Source organism: Schistocerca piceifrons, chromosome 2 (assembly GCF_021461385.2).
Source record: "Schistocerca piceifrons isolate TAMUIC-IGC-003096 chromosome 2, iqSchPice1.1, whole genome shotgun sequence".
Taxonomy (NCBI): domain Eukaryota; kingdom Metazoa; phylum Arthropoda; class Insecta; order Orthoptera; family Acrididae; genus Schistocerca; species Schistocerca piceifrons.
Window position 1 is genome coordinate 534,099,947 of NC_060139.1, and position 9,735 is coordinate 534,109,681.

General features: G+C 44.3%; 1 non-coding gene across 1 annotated transcript; it reads left to right on the forward strand.

Annotated features, from left to right (window-relative positions):
- The first annotated feature begins 8,867 nt into the window (after positions 1-8,867).
- Trnat-ugu lies at positions 8,868-8,941 on the forward strand. Its single transcript has one exon. It is a non-coding gene; the product is annotated as a tRNA-Thr (tRNA).
- The last annotated feature ends 794 nt before the right edge of the window (positions 8,942-9,735 follow it).

Here is a 9,735-nt window from a genome sequence, read left to right on the forward strand (position 1 = left end):
TGGGTTTATCCTGAGAAGTCACTGGCTGCACAATGAGGTAAACTGATTAAGTAAAATTTGGAGCGTTCGATAAGATTTCAGGAGTGTAGGATACAGGGCGAGGAATGGGGTTTCGTCAGCGTACTGCAGAAGCCGCAGTGCAATGTAAACTTCACTTTGTAACGTTTACGTCGCCAAAATCGGCATTCATTCTGCGAGAAGAGATATTATAGTATTCACAATACACGTCTTAGAGCTGTATTAGACTTTCAAGGATGTTTATTGTCGGAAATCGCAATAAATTTTGTGACAGTACAAGATGTGAGTATTGTCTAAAAGTCCCCAACATTTAAATTTTGCGTGCGAAAGGTTACGAGTACACTGAAATACCGCTGGAAGCCTCTCCTCACACCCCTCTTGAACCAGTGTGGCGATCTGAGTGCTTTGGCTAGTTTTTGATGTGCATGTATCACCGTCATGCTTTTATGAGTTCGCTTTCGCTGAGATGTAGGAGCAGCGTATATATATATATATATATATATATATATATATATATATATATATATATATTTTCTCCGTCCAAAGAGTTCCAGGAGCGATATTATTCCTGGTTTACAAGCGACGTAAGCGCAGTAACCACAGTGGCAGCTCGAACTAACAGATGTGCATTCGATCAATCAGTTGTGAGCATATGGTGGTAAGTAGTGGCGAGCGGCCGTTGTGTGTGAACGCTATTCTGTCGCTAATCGCACTGGAGCAGCTTCCCGCAACCAGGTGTTCCAAGATAGTATCGAGAGACTTTTGAAGAAGAGAAAACCGCGACCAAAGTTCGTTTCGCACACCTTGACTCCCGAACACAAACGACGCTTGGATGCCTGCTACCATTTGACTGAAATGCAAAACGCAGACAATTCTTTTCTGGAAAAAAACATCACGGCTGACGTGGTGTTACTAACACGAACGAACGACAAAGTGCGCAATGGGTCTCTGATAGTTCGCCAAAACCGAAGAAGGTGCGAATGTTACACACAAGTTAAATATGAACGTTATATGCATTGTAGTAAAGTAGGAACAGACAGTGTAGAACTCCTGAAACATTAAAACCACCTTCTCAACTTTTTTCTCTTTTTACTAACGCAATCCCGAACGTTTTTGGAGTTTTAGAAAAAATACAATAGTTACTTTTTTCGGGATTTTGCGTTAAGAGTTCGTGCCTCTGTCAGACATCAAATAAAAATTATGCTGCTAAGTTCTGAGACTTTTAGGAAGCACATGAGGAGGAAAACCTCCCGAAAAATGACGTACGAACGATCGCATACTCAACAATAACAACGCACACCCGGTATAGCCTACATTTTTCAGGAATATTTTGTTAAAAAGGTGATAGTTTTTCCCCACCTGTCGCAATCACCAGACTTGCAAGGAAAGGCCACTCACTATGCTGGAATCGCGGATTTACTTCAAACCTTGTAAGCCTTTAGTAGGCCATTAAAGTAACAGTGTGCAAATAGTAAGGTGAACTACTGTGTCACTTTCAAGAAAATCGCTAGAGAAGTTTTACGCATCTGTTATGTAACTGATGTATCTGTACATAGGTGCTGGACGTTAAAGATCATGGTGGATAACTGATTAGCCTTCGAGTTCTGTAAGAGGAGCGTGTGTGAGACGACGGTTCGACTCCCGCTCAGATCTTCATTTTTATAGAATGAGTGTAAATTCTGTAATATTCAAAAAAATTGCACCTACACCATTCGTTCTTGCTGCATTACCGAAGCCTCACCATTACGCAAGTTAACTGCCAAATGGGACCTGCCTCCGTGTCTACAGCTCCAAGCGTGGAGGTGAAATATACACTACTGGCCATTAAAGTTGCTACACCAAGAAGAAATGCAGATGATAAACGGGTATTCATTGGAACTGACATGTGATTACATTTTTACGCAATTTGGGTGCATAGATGTTGAAAAATCAATACCCAGAACAACCACCTCTGGCCGTAATAACGGCCTTGATACGACTGGGCATTGAGTCAAACACAGCTTGGATGGCGTGTACACAGCTGCCCATGCAGCTTGAACACGATACCACAGTTCATCAAGAGTAGTGACTGGCATATTGTAACGATCCAGTTGCTCGGCCACCACTGACCAGACATTTTCAATTGGTGAGAGATCTGGAGAATGTGCTGGCCACGGCAGCAGTCGAACATTTTTTGTATCCAGGAAGGCCGGTACAGGACCCAAACATGGGGTCGTCCATTATCCTGCTGAAATGTAGGGTTTCGCAGGGACCGAATGAAGAGTAGAGCCACGTGTCGTAACACATCTGACATGTAACGTCCAGTGTTCAAAGTGCCGTCAATGCGAACAAGAGGTGACCGAGACGTGTAACCAATGGCACCCCATACCATCACGCCAGGTGATACGCCAGTATGGCGATGACGAATACACGCTTCCAATGTGCGTTCACCGCGATGTCGCCAAACACGGATGCGACCATCATGATGCATGATGCTGTAAACAGAACCTGAGTTCATCCGAAAAAATGACATTTTGTCATTCGTACACCCAGGTTCGTCGTTGAGTACATCATCGCAGGCGCTCCTGTCTGTGATGCAGCGTCAAGGATAACCGCAGCTAAGGTCTCCGAGCTGATAGTCCTTGCTGCTGCAAACGTCGTCGAACTGTTCGTGCAGATGGTTGTTGTCTTGCAAACGTCCCCATCTGCTGAATCAAGGATCGAGACGTGGCTGCATGATCCGTTACAGCGATGCGGATAAGATGCCTGCCATCTCGACTGCTAGTGATACGAGGCCGTTGGGATCCAGCACGACGTTCCGTATTACCCTCCTGAACCCACCGAGTCCATATTCTGCTAACTGTCATTGGATCTCGACCAGCGCGAGCAGCAACGTCGCGATACGATAAACCGTAATCGCGATAGGCTACACTCCGACCTTTATCAAAGTCGGAAACGTGATGGTACGCATTTCTCCTCCTTAGACGAGGCACCACAACAGCGTTTCACCAGGCAACGGCTGTCAGCTGCTACTTGTGTATGAGAAATCGGTTGGAAACTTTCCTCATGTCAGTACGTTGTAGGTGTCGCCACCGGCGCCAACCTTGCGTGAATGCTCTGAAAAGCTAATCATTTGCATATCACAGCATCTTCTACCTTCGCGTCTGTAGCACGTCATCTTCGTGGTGTAGCAATTTTAATGGCCAGTAGCGTAATTCCGAGTACCTTACCAGATTTCATGTGTAAGTCACGAGTGGCGTACATTTTCAGGAAAACTCTATGCATTTCATCACTTACTTGTAGATAGCTATAAATATGTTTGTTCTAATAATTAAATTTTATTAAAAATAGTAAACAATCAAGTAACATGAAATTCACTAAACGTTCATGCAAATAAGGTGTTTTTTAGTTATATTACCTCTCAAATGTCATATAGATTAAAAAATATGACCAGTGATGAAAAAAAATATAGATTAAAAACTTCGACTGAGCGGGACTGATGGTGTGGTGTGCTGGGACAAGGTCCCACACAGCTCGGCAGCTGAGCCCTGCGCACGCATTGCTCGTGCCCGCCTCCAGCCTCATTGTGGGCGGCGCCATTGTCGGCTCTGCGTTCAGTTCCGCCGCAGTGCGCGACCTCTGCGCCCATTGTCGCGCGCGGGTGCGGAAAGCGGAAGCGCGCGTGGCCCGCGCCGCCCCTTTCCTGCGCACGCGCACTGCCGACTCGATTCACGACGTTGTGACACACAGCGTGAACCTTCTGTCTCGGCTTTAACCGGCCCTTCAGCCACACACTGCTAAACGATTGTCGTGCACGCGAGCCCGAATTCCGAAACAGCTCACGGAGTGAGTCGATTTACTAAATGTTACGTTTCGGCCCCGCACGAGTATTTATACACATTTTTTTTGTAGATTACATGGCGTAGAAAGGATGGATGAAATCTCTTGAGAATTCTGGATTGAAAACTCTGATTAAATCAGAGTCCAGTTGAGGACATTTGTTAGAATATTAGCTGTTCCCGGCCACGCGTTTCCGTGGCTCTGTCTGTTTGAATGGAAAATAAAGAAAAAGAGAAAACACACGTTTCCAATACGCATGGGAACTGGATATACGTCCCAATCTCCCTCTCTCCCCTGTCTCTGTCCATCTCCTTCTCCCACTCCCTCACTCCATCTCCTACTCCTTCACACTCTCTCTGTTCATCATCTTCTCCCCCTCTCTCTTTCCATCTCCTTCTTCCCCCCCCCCCCCCGCTCTCTCACTCTCTCTCTCTCTCTCTCCCTCTCTCTCTCTCTCTCTCTCTCTCTCTCTCTCTCTCTCTCTCTCTCTCTCTCCCTCTCATTCTGCTTCTGCCCCTCTCTCTCCCTCTGTCCATCACCTCCTCCCGCCTTTCGCTGTCCGTCTTCTCGTCTCCCTCTCTCTCCAACTCCTCCTGCCCCTCTCTGTCCATCACCTCCTGCTAGCCCCCCTCTCTCTCTCTGACCATCTTCTGCCCATCTCGCTCATTCCATCTGCTCTTGCCCCTCTCCTTATTTCCCCTCTCCTTATTTCCTGGGCTTTGGATGGATTATATTGAGAAGCCATTGGCTGCACCATGAGGTAAACAGATTAAGTAAAATTTGGAGCGTTCGATAGGATTTCAGGAGTGTAGGATACAGGGCGAGGAATGCGGTTTCGTCAGCGTACTGCAGAAGCCGTACTGCAATGTAAAATTCACTTTGTAACGTTTACATCGCCAAAATCGGCATTTATTCTGCGAGAAGAGATATTATAGTGTTCACAATAGAGCTTTATTAGACTTCTTCCCTACTTTTTCAGTCAGTCTTCTCCAATCTTCTCCTCCCTCCCTCCCTCCCTCTCTCTCTCTCTCTCTCTCTCTCTCTCTCTCTCTCTCTCTCTCTCTCATTCCTCCTGTCCCCTCTCACCATCCATCTCCTCCTTTCCAGTTTCTATGTCCATTTCCTTCCACCCCTCTGTCCAAGTCCTCTTCCTAAGTCATAAATAAAGCTTTCCTCTTTGCTAATTTTATGACTACATGTTTATATATTGTATAAATTAAACAGATATAGCTTAGTTCCCTCCGAATGTTGTTAGAGCATTGTGTACAAATTTGAAGTAAATCGGCCAAGAACTTTTCGAGTTTTTTCGTAATAAAGTTTCTCCTTTAAGTATTGCATGTCAATTTATACATTACATATGGTATACATTTAAAAAAACTAGTATATTGAAACAGGGGCGCATTCGAATGCAACGTTGTGTCAAAATTTCACAGCGATCAGTGATGAACTTTGGATTTTATATAAATGAAAATACAAATATTTCTATTATATATATGTAAATGTTCGTTGGTACAATATCGTAAATCTCCAAAATTCTTCACTGATTGCTTTGAAAACGTGGCACAACGTTGCTTTCGAACACGTGCGTGTTTTAATATAGTTGCTGGAGCGCCGTTGGTATATAAAGATACGGATGTATTCGAGTGCACCTTTGCGTAAAAATTTCAAAGGAATCGATGAAGAACTTCCGGAGATTTAAGATCATGAACAAACGAAAATTCACATTTTATGTATGTAGATGTAGACAGTGAGTTGCCAGACATCACTATATGCATAAAAAAGAAACTAAAATAAAAAAAGCTCATATTAATTACTTCGACGCTAAATTTGTGTACAACGAGTGAATTCAAATAATTGTTTGTAATACTCGTTTCGCCTCAATTTACTGTAGCATCTCCAATACATACACATTTTGAATTACGTGCGGTATTTCGAACGTCCGTATCCTGCCACTGTAAATTCTTGTAAATGAAGAAGCATATGTATTTCAGTCACTGAAGACGTTTCAATAAACTGGAGCGAAACGCTCAGGGCAGAATATAAATTACATTTACCCTGTTTCATATACACGTGACTTGGAAATCGTTAACGATGAGGATTGATAGATCAACAATGTCAAGAGATAAACTCTACTTAATTTTTTTTTCCTTAGATCAATACTTGGGCCAAATCAGTTTGCCGTTATGAGCTCCTTCAGCGCTCATGTGGCTGGAGACGACCTAAAGAAGCTGTGATGTGTTCCTCTCTGCACTTTGAGAGCGCAGACTCATCACTGAAATTCCAGTTCTTGACACTGCTTAAAAGAATAGAAAAAAGAAAAGGAGAGAAAATCTTGTGACACAAAGGGCAGTCTTTACTGAATCTAACTTTAACACGTTATGAGCGCAACACTAAGCTTTAAAGCTCTTTGATAATCTGTCCATTAAAAAATTGTCCCTGCAGCCATTTGTTCAGCTGACACGTTCTATTTCATAATGTTTATCGTGAGTATGATTTACTGAATGTAGAACTAACTAACTAGAGAGTGAGGTCCTTTTACATCACCTTTTCCTCTGTGTGTCCGTGAGGACGCTTCTAGTTCAGTATCAGCTACTCACTTATTTTGGGTTCTTGCAAGGGCCAAATCCCACATCGATCTGAGACGGTAGCGTTTTGGCCCATGCCGAGAGAAATCGTACACTTGAGATTTGTGCACAGACATCGATCAAAAGAAATAGTCTTATGAGAAGACACTGAGGGATAGGTCCGAAAGCGATTTCTTCCTCCGCGCTCAAACGCCCCTCCCCCGCGGTGTACGGGAGATGAGTCTGTTGAAACTATTCTGTATTGGTAACTGTTATAGACTCCGTTAAGAAACGTGCCAGCGCTACTCACGACGCATCACCACAATTAACTCATTTGCGTATTACATATGATTCCATTTGGAATGTGGATAGTGCACACAGGGGAAACACCATCACATTGAAACAAGAGGTTAGTGTATTCCTCATTATATTTGCTAAACAAGTGTCGCATAATCATGGGAGAAAATGTAGGAAGTAGGGCTCATAAATGGGAGTCGATTTCACAATTACCAAACTTTATTCAAATTTAAAAAATCAACATTGAATCTTACCGTAGAGCTACTCTTCAAAAAGAAAAATGTATATGAGTAACATGGAAAACAGGAACTTATTTGTTCACATCTGCCGGTACCAAAAAACTGTTTATGACTGTAGCATCTTTTAACCAAAGGCAGACACCTCCCCTTTGAACAATTTTCTGTCAAGCAATAATTCTCCAAATGGACCATGATTTTGTATCAGCTTTCTAGGGCTATACGAGGGCGTGCTGTAAAGTAACGCCTCCGAATTTTAAATGCCAAAACTCTTACCGATGTATACATGAAACAAAAGTTTTTACCATTCTACAGCTTTATTCTTCGTATCTACATACTTATTTCTCAGCATAGTCACCTTGGCCACGAAGGCATTTCTCCCAACGAGGGACCAGTGATGTCAAGCTGACTGGAAACTGCTTCTTAGGATATACCCGAGCCAGTTAATCCACCACGTGGTAATCATTGAATGACTCCTTTGCCTTTAGAGCATTCTCGTTGCCAGCACCGGATTTCTCGCCCTGGTCTCCTGAATCACGGACGTTACGGCAACGATTACATTACCATTAAGTTCAAGAGCGTCCTTTAAAGCTTCCAGGCTACTTTTGCATTCCAGGTTCGTTGGTGGACACACTGTTCTTTTGCCCTCCAAGATCCTCCGGATGAGCAAATAATGTATTAGTTTGACTCCATCACCACATTCGTCTTTTGCGCTATAGAAAAAATCTTGGCACATCCTTATCCGTTAACAGTAACCCCAGAGAAATGTACATACGTTGCCACGTAGGCCATTGATACATTAACTTCCCTTAGTATTTGTTCTTGCAGCGTACATACACAGGTTCGAACATCTCCATCCACTATGTTGATCCAGCATCGGATTCTACAGAGCATAACAAAGGGCATTTTGAGCTGCCGAAACCACAACAACAGAGCGTTGCCACATCAAACCTGGACAGTTTTATGCCCTCGCCATTTCCAATACACTCTAAAACGAACAAAAAAAGACGGAACACAAAGGAATTATTCGAATGGGAAAGTTTTCCGTAGATGTGATGCACATGTACAGAAAAAAAATGGTTATAGTTTCTGAAAAGTTGGATGATTTATTCAAGAGAAAGGGCTTCGCGAACTGGGTAAGTCAGCTACGCGTTGGTCGACCTCTGACCCTTATTCAAGCAGTTATTCGGCTTAACACTGATAGACTTGTTGAATGTCCTCGTGAGGGATCTGTCCAATTGGCGCATAAGATCGTCAAAATCCCGAGCTGGTTGGAGAGATCCGGCGATCTCGCTGACCAAAGAAGGGCTTGGCGAGCACGAAGACGAGCAGTAGAAATTCTGCACAATCTAGCTGAATGTAAACCCAGGATGTCTTATCATGAATTGCAACAAAACGGGGCGTAGAATATCGTCGACGTTGTGCGGTACGTGTGATGCAGACGACTACCAAACGGGCCCTACTATGTAAAGAAATGGAACCTCAGACGATCACTCTTGGTTCTCGGGCCGTATGGTGGGCGACAGTCACTGGTGTCCGGAGTGTCTCCAGACCCTTCGTCAGTCTGGAATCTCATTGACTGGAGTAGAACTGTCTACGTTGACGAGCCCCGACGGCCAGCGAAGACGTGTCTGGAGACACCACAGAAATTTATACTTATATGGATATGGTGTCTGTTCTTTCGGACATGTCCGAAAGAGCAGACACCATATCCATATAAGTATATAGTTCTGGCAATACCGGCCATGACCTTCTTCTTCGGATGCACACGTATTCACCGAACTCTTACGGGACTTGGTAAGAATGTCTTCCACGACGAATGAGTGTGTTGGGGTGGGACACTACGTATGTAGTGTTTGAACATATAAGGTGAGAATGTGGGTCTCGCGGGAGGCGTGCGCGAGATAGTTCCTGCAGTCGCACTATTCTCTGTGCCCTGGTGGCTCAGATGGATAGAGCGTCTGCCATGTAAGCAGGAGATCCCGGGTTCGAGTCCCGGTCGGGGCACGCATTTTCACCTGTCCCCGTTGATATATATCAACGCCCGTCAGGAGCTGAAGGTATTAAAATTAAGTCTAATTTCGACCCAGAAATTGGTGAGGTACCAAGGTGACTGTCGCCTGCCAAGCGGCTCGACAACCAGGAGCGACGATCCAGGTGCCATTTCTTTTCATAGCAGGACTTCTTTGGTTGCCACCCACGGCACGCTTACAGCACAGCGGTACGTAGGCGGTATTCTAAGCCCCGTTTTGTTGCTCTCATAGGAAGCCATCCTCGGCTTACATTTCAGCAAGACAACGCCCCACCGCACACGGCGAGAATTTCTACTGCTTGCCTTCGTGCTAACCAAACCCTATCTTGGCCAGCACGATCGCCAGATTTCTTCCCAATTGAGAGCGTTTAGAGCATTTTGGGCATGGCCCTCCAGTCAGCACGAGATTTTGAATATTTAATATGCATTACAGTTTAAACACAAAGTGAAGTCTGAAGTAACTCACACGCTAAGTTTATCCTCGAGCTCTTTTGTCTTTTTTTCTTTTACAGACATTGGCACAGACGACGATTACGCAATGGAGGAGGGTGCAGATTTATATACCATGGTCGCTTTTCTAGTAGTTACAAGTTCCTAGAGAGTACTACGCTACGCTAGCCAAATTGCGCAGTTTCTCCACTTGAGTAAGGAGTAGGTAGACAACTTGGGGCAATGAGACATGTTTCCTTGAGAGCTGCTTCCTACTGTGTGTCAGGATGTAGGCCACACTGTGTAACACTTCTACTCTTCTTACATCTATGTAACAACG